The sequence below is a fragment of the Dasypus novemcinctus genome, chromosome 5 (genome assembly GCF_030445035.2).
Source record: "Dasypus novemcinctus isolate mDasNov1 chromosome 5, mDasNov1.1.hap2, whole genome shotgun sequence".
Taxonomy (NCBI): domain Eukaryota; kingdom Metazoa; phylum Chordata; class Mammalia; order Cingulata; family Dasypodidae; genus Dasypus; species Dasypus novemcinctus.
The window spans coordinates 57,841,264-57,848,277 of NC_080677.1; positions in this window are offsets into that span (position 1 = coordinate 57,841,264).

Consider the following 7,014-nt stretch of genomic DNA (forward strand, 5'->3'; position numbering starts at 1 on the left):
TTTGGGATGTCATTCCAGACTGGGATGAAAGGTCATCTGTCCTGGACTGTTCCTTCACTTCCCTAGAACCCCCGAGGAGGCAGCACCGGACTAGTCAGAGTTCATCCTACCCCCAAAGCCAACTCAAAAGAGGCGTCTTCAGGTCAATCCTGTCTCCCCGAATCGGAAATGAGTGGGCTGTAGTTCCTTGCCGATTCTTCTTTTCTCCATTCTTTCCCCCAATTGCCCTCCGTTCTCCCTCCTTTTTTGCTTGATTTTAAGTTAGAAAAATTTCTGCTTGAGTTAGCTGCATCAGCAACTGCTGTAAACCAAAAGGATTGAATATTCTTAAACAGGTTGTTTCCTCTGAACTTAAGGGGGAAAAGTTGTTAATGGAAGTGAAAGAGAATAACCAAAAACTTTTAAAAACTTTTGTTATTCTAATTAAGGGCATTGACTTGGGAGATAACATTTTAAGACTTGGAAATCGCAGGAGTGCAGGAATTTGAAAGGCTGTCTGGTTAGACCTAGGCAGCTATTTACAGGGAGGACTCTATGGCTATATTTGATTCTGACTAGGCAACAATGTTTGAAGTTTTAACTGTCTTAACAAAAACAAAAGACCTGAGATTTAACCATATATTCCAAGAACATTTGTTCCTTTCCCCCCCATGCATTGCTGTTATAGAGCTAACCAAAAAATTTGAAGTGGAAATCTCTTCTTTAGGAAAGAAAAACTGCATTGTTATCTAACCAAATATTTTTATTTTTTCTGCATTAATCAGAAAAATGAGCAATAATTTTTTAAAAATCACTTTATCATGCTAATGAATTGCTTTTACAGAATATGTGTACATTTGTCCCATGTTACTGAAGGTCAGAGATTAATTCTGAACAAAATGACTCTGGTATGTAAGATGAAAGATTTGTGGAAGAGATCCTCCAAGCACTCTTCAGTTACCTGATGATGTTTCCTGGGTCAAATCAGTCAATTTGTTGGACTTGCAATAGCTGCCCAACAGCTTAAAAGTTTACCTGTGGATTTTGCTGCTGCCCAAATAGTTTAAAATGTAGAACATTTTTGGGAAATGTGACTACAGTTAACTTTTAACATTAAAAATTCCTCAGTTTTTGAGAAGTCAAGAAATATAAGTTCAAGGACACATTTATAAATTTAAAGGAAAAACATCTTGAGTAAAGAGAGCAGAGTGAACTGATAACTTTAAAAGCATTCCTGAAAACTGATGCAAATACCAAATGCTGCTGGGCTCCCTCCCTGCTGATGTGGCAGGCTTGAAACAGTCAGTCGTCAGCATCTGGTGGGAGGCCCTGGATCTAGATGGAACAATGAAAATAGAGAAAATGGAAAGGATTTTTAAAAAGTGAGAGACAGTTTACAAATCTGGCAGTTTTTACATATAATTTTGATACTCATTCTCTTACTGGTCACTCATTGGAAGACATAGCTGATTAAGAGCAGTTTTTAAAAGGAGGAATTCTTTCGTGCTTACATTTAGATCTCTGTTAATTATTTTGTGCCTCCAAACAATGAGAAGCTTTTGTGTGGATGGGGGTGGGACTGGGAAGAGAGCTGACCCAAGGACTGAATTAACTGAATGGTGGGGACTGGCCTGATCGCCCTGATGGGGAGGGAGGGAGGGCGGCTGAGTAGGAGGGGAAGGAGAAAGGAGGGAGGTGGACAGAGGTTGAGAGTGGAGGGATGGATGGAATGAGGGAGGCCAAGGAGAGCAAAGACTTCTACTGCTGCTAGACAGTTAACATGTGGGTTCCTCTTCCCAAGTCACTCCCTGAGGGAAAAAGGATGATCACTTCAGCTCCCTACAACCCACAGATTACCAGCTGGGCCACACTTTAAAGTATGGCAAGAGAATGTTTGTTCCGAGTCTGACTGATAAAGGAACAGCCTGATAATGCCATGTTGAATTATACTTTTATTACCCCCCCCCCCCCCCCCCGCTTTTAAATTGGAAGTAAGCATCTGGCTTATATCTCTTTTCAAATATTTACTGAGTGTTTACTCTGTGGAAAGCTCCAATACCACACTATCTCATTTTATTCCAGCTCTGAGTTGGTTGTCAAATAATTCCCAAGGAGGTGTGCACTGATAATTAACATGGTAGCTGAAAAGTTTGAGGGCTGATTTCTCTCTCACATATTTGTTTGGATGGTGCGGAGATTCCTGCCCTTAATGGTTTTAAGTTACTAATATGTTATTAAGTTCTAGTTGATTATTTAGAGATCAGATGTTTGGTCACTCAAGTAATTTTTAGTCTTGTACCAGGCACTGTACTAGTTGGTGGGTACGTACAGGAACTATGAAACAGAGTAATATGGTCTTTGCCCACGGGAGGCTTACAGTATGTTGGAAGATAGAGTTGAGCGCGGTGAGTGCCCTGATGGGAAGTTCAGGGTGCTTATGTGCTTATGGGAGGATTCAGAAAGGACACTTAACATAGATATAAGTGGGTGGGGCTCCTTGGAGGATGCAACATCCTTGTGTAAGCAAGCTTTAAGGATGAAAGGGGGAAGCGGACTTGGCCCTAATGGATAGGGCGTCCATCTACCACATGGGAGGCCCGCGGTTCAAACCCCGGGACTCCTTGACCCGTGTGGAGCTGGCCCATGTGCAGTGCTGATGCGCGCAAGGAGTGCCCTGCCATGCAGGGGTGTCCCCCGTGTAGGGGAGCCCCACACGCAAGGAGTGTGCCCCATAAGGAGAGTCGCTCAGCACGAAAGAAAGTGCAGCCTGCCCAGGAATGGCACCGCCCACACAGAGAGCTGACACAACAAGATGACACAACAAAAAGAAACACAGTATCACGGTGATAAGGATAGACGTGGTCACAAAAGAACACATAGCAGATGGACACAGAGAGCAGACAACAGGGGGCGGGGGATAAGGGGAGAGAAATTTAAAAAAAAGGATGAATGGGACTGAGAATAAGAAGTGGGGGAGGAGCTCAGGCGGAGAGGCTTTAGAAAATTTGGCAGTCTGGGGAATAGAAAGCAATTCAGCATCGTGCAAGAGTAGAGAGCTAGGGAAGAGGAAGGAGAGAGGAAGGAGCTACAGATGAGATGGGTGAATTAAGTAGGAACCTGATCAAAAAGGACCCTTTAAGCAGAATTATGGTGTTTATGATAATTATTTCTTAGTAGTGCTACAGGGAATGTGCAGATGATTGTAAACAAAGAAATGATGTGATCAGAGAGTGCTTTTAAAAAGATGTCTTTGGCTGCAGTGGAAGGAATGATTAAAAGAGGAACACAGTAGAGTTAAGGGAACCAGTGAGGAGATTGCAGCAGTAGTTCTGAGGGGAAATGATGGTGGCCTGAATTAGAGTGGTGGAGTTTGAGGAAAGTTGATGGGCTTTAGAAATAATATGGAGGTGAAGAAAATGACTCTGATGTCTATTTGTGGGGAATGAATGAGAGGGAAGACTCGAGCGCTACCTCTAGCTTTCCAGCTTTAGTAACTACCTGGATGGAGGCATCATGCATGGAGGTGGTGAACATTTGAGGAGGGGTGATTTTGAGCATGGGAGGGGAAGATAATGAGGTCAACTCTAGGCATGTTCAGTTTTGGGGGATTGTGGGCCATCTAGGATGGCCTGGAGTCCAAAATGAATATTAGACCTAGATTTAGGGATAAGGGTATTATCAGATTATTAATGTCCTGGGAGTGAATGAAATGCCCTAGGTTGTAGGTGTGTATATGGAAATAGAAAATAATAAAGCCTAAGACAAAATCCTGGAAATCACCATTGAAGGAATGGACAGAGGAAGAGGAAATCATCAAGGTGGCTGAGAAGGAGCCGCCACATTGGGTGGAAGAAAAAACGTCCTACCAACGTACAAGTTAAGGGAACAGGCTGTTAGGGATGGAGGTGGGTAGAGAACATAGGTGTTTGTTTTTTGGTGCTGAAAATTTCCTGTTCTTCTGAGAAGTCAAGTAAAGGATACAAAGATTATATAAATTAGCAACTTGGGGGTCACTGGTGATCTTGGTGAAAATAGTTTCAATGGAATGGGACCAGCTGACAGTATGTTGAAGAGTAAGAGGTGAGGTGATAAGCACATCTAGATGCTTTAAGAGTTGTAATAATAACAGGGGTGGCTAGAGAGCTAGAGTACAGTTTAATGATGGAAAATAAAATCTTCCATTGAAATGTTCCTTTCCTTCTTTAGGTGTACTACGTTATACTCTTTTCATTTCATTGGTATTGAAACAGAGAATTTAAGTGCATTGGATTTTTTTTTTCAACTTGGTATTGAATGATCAATTTTTTTTAGGTCTCTTTAGTATGTGTAGACATAGTCAATTTATCTCATATTTTGTGAATCCCTATTTAGTCTTCGGTATCCCATTTTTCATGTTTAGAAAAATGAAATAGTCACTTCTTTATTTATGCACAATACTAAAGATTCTTATGTGCAGATTATACAGATATAGTTGTTTTGTGGTATTTTGTTATTAGCTATTTCATGACCTATAATTCAAAGGAATGTATTATGGCACACAGATTGCAGCTTTAATTAGGTCTGCTTTTTTCTTTGAGAATGATTCTGATTACATTTCTTCATCCAGTTCCATATCCATCCTTAAATTGTAGAGTGCCAAAATGCTAACTCATTCCAAAAGTCCACTCTTGTTTATTAGAACTTTGGTTGACTTGGCTTCCAGGCTTATATTTTCAATTCTTTTCAGGTGGCTGGGAGAAAGATGCTGGGGGTTGGTAATTAATTCATTTATCCATTAAGTTGAGTTGATATACATGATTTTTTGGCTTATACATTACATATAGAAAAAGAATGATTAAGTTATAAAGACTTAACTGTAGGTGATAGTATTATATTATTATATATATTATATTATATTAATTTATATCTAACTTTATTTAAAAAATAATTAGCTATTGGTATTACTAAATAATTCCTTAGTAGGTTTAAAGTTTGATTCTGACCTTTGGGATTCTCCACTTGTATTTGTCAGGGTTCTCTAGGGAAACAGAATCAACACGAGGTAACTGTTAATAGTATGAGGTTTTGTAAGAGTCTCTCACGTGAATGTGGGGATGCACAAGTCCAGGTTCTGCAGGTAGGCCGCAAACCAGGGGCCCTGATGAAAGTCAACTAAGGTCCTTGATGAGTTTCTGGGAGTCTTGAGCTGGAGCCCTGGGAAGTAAGCACACTTACTTGGTGTGCTTGGTCATGAGGAAAGAGGGAAGGGCCTAGGAAGAGAACCAAGCCGTTTGCCTAAGAGTCTATAGCTGGCATAGTGGAGATTACAGAGCAGCTGAGCCTGGAGAGAGGCAGGCCCTGGGAAGAGAGGAACCCAGGAAGCCTGAACTTTTACAGACATTGGCAACCATCTTATTCTAACATGTGGGAATAAACTTTGATGAGGGAAGTAACTTGTGCTTTATGACTTGGTAACTATAAGCTTCTACCCCAAATAAACACCCTTTATAAAAGCCAACCAATTTCTGGTATTTTGCATCAGCCCCGCTTTGACTGACTAATGCAATGGATAATCTTCCAGTTAATTAATGTTAGTTGATATCACAAGTGCCTATTATATACTATGCTAAGAATTGTAGTAGGAATTTTACATAAATTACCTTGTCTCCAATAATCCTAATATAAATCCTGGCAGGTTATGTTGTATTATTCCTAATTTTACAAGTAAGAAAACCGAGGCTCAGGGAGGTGAAGTAACTTGCCCAAGGGTTCCCACTCATGCTTCAGAGATATCCCTTCCAGATGCCCTAGAATGTGTCAGATGCCCTTTTGTTCATTTTCAAAATGTCCTGTCCTTCTAATATCTAATATCGAATATCGAATATCACAATGAATATTGGTTAATTAAAGGAGTAATTGTTCATTGACCTAGCTTCATCAAATGAGAGGTCTTTGATAGCAGAGACAGTGCCTGTTTTATTTATTCTTCTACCTCTAGAGCCTAACATTGTGCTAAAAAATATTTACTCAGGAAATGACCTCATTTTAAATGGTATAATTGGAGAATATAGAACTTACATGTACATAAGTTTTATTTTCTTCACTGATGGTTTTCCATTAACCAACACATTTTAAATTTCCTTTTATTGACAGAAAAAAGTGGTAATCAATGTATGGAATTTATTTGAATAATATATAAACGTATTTTAGTCACTTCATCCACCTAATTTTTCCTGATTTTATTTTATTAAGTCAAACTGATAAAGAACAAACTGCTTGAAGACTAGGAGAAAGCTTATTTTAAAATTATAAGTCATGAAATTTTAGAATTGGAAGGCAGTTTAGATATCATACAAAGCATAATCATAATCATAAATGGGGATTTAGGATTTATTTTTCTACCATATTCTTAATGCCTGGCAAATATTTGGTACATAATAGGTGTTCAATAAGAGTTACTTGCATGATTAATGCATTTTATAAATGAGAAAACAAGCCCAGAGAGGTCATGTGACTAGCCAGCTAACCAGAGGGATGGCTTCCTAATTCCCAGTTGATTGCTCTTGATCTTTCTTCTAAATTAAAATAACATCTAACACTTGAATGGAATAGTTTTTAAATATTTAACCTTTAGAACAATATGAAGAGTAGTTCTTATTTTACAGAGAAGGAAACTAAGGCTACACAATGAAGGTTTCTCTGGCTTAGTGACCTCAAAGTGTGGTCTGCAAACAACACCTTAGAAGTTGTTAGAAATGCAAAATCTTAGGCCCCACCATAGAGTGATTCAGAAACTTGGGATAGGGAGGAGTAATCTGTTTTAACAAGACTTCAGGTGATTCTGAAGCATGCTAAAGTTTGACGTTGAGAAACGTGACTGCTATGGTTAAACTTGTTGAATTTAGATAAACAACTGGATGAGAAGAAAAAATGGGAGGACCCTTTTATGCTAATTCCTTTTCTCTATTTTCCTTCACCCCCACAAGCCTCCTTTATACCCACTTTCACTCTCTCTCTAATTTATCTGTTGACACTGCTTATTTCCTTGATCCTGCC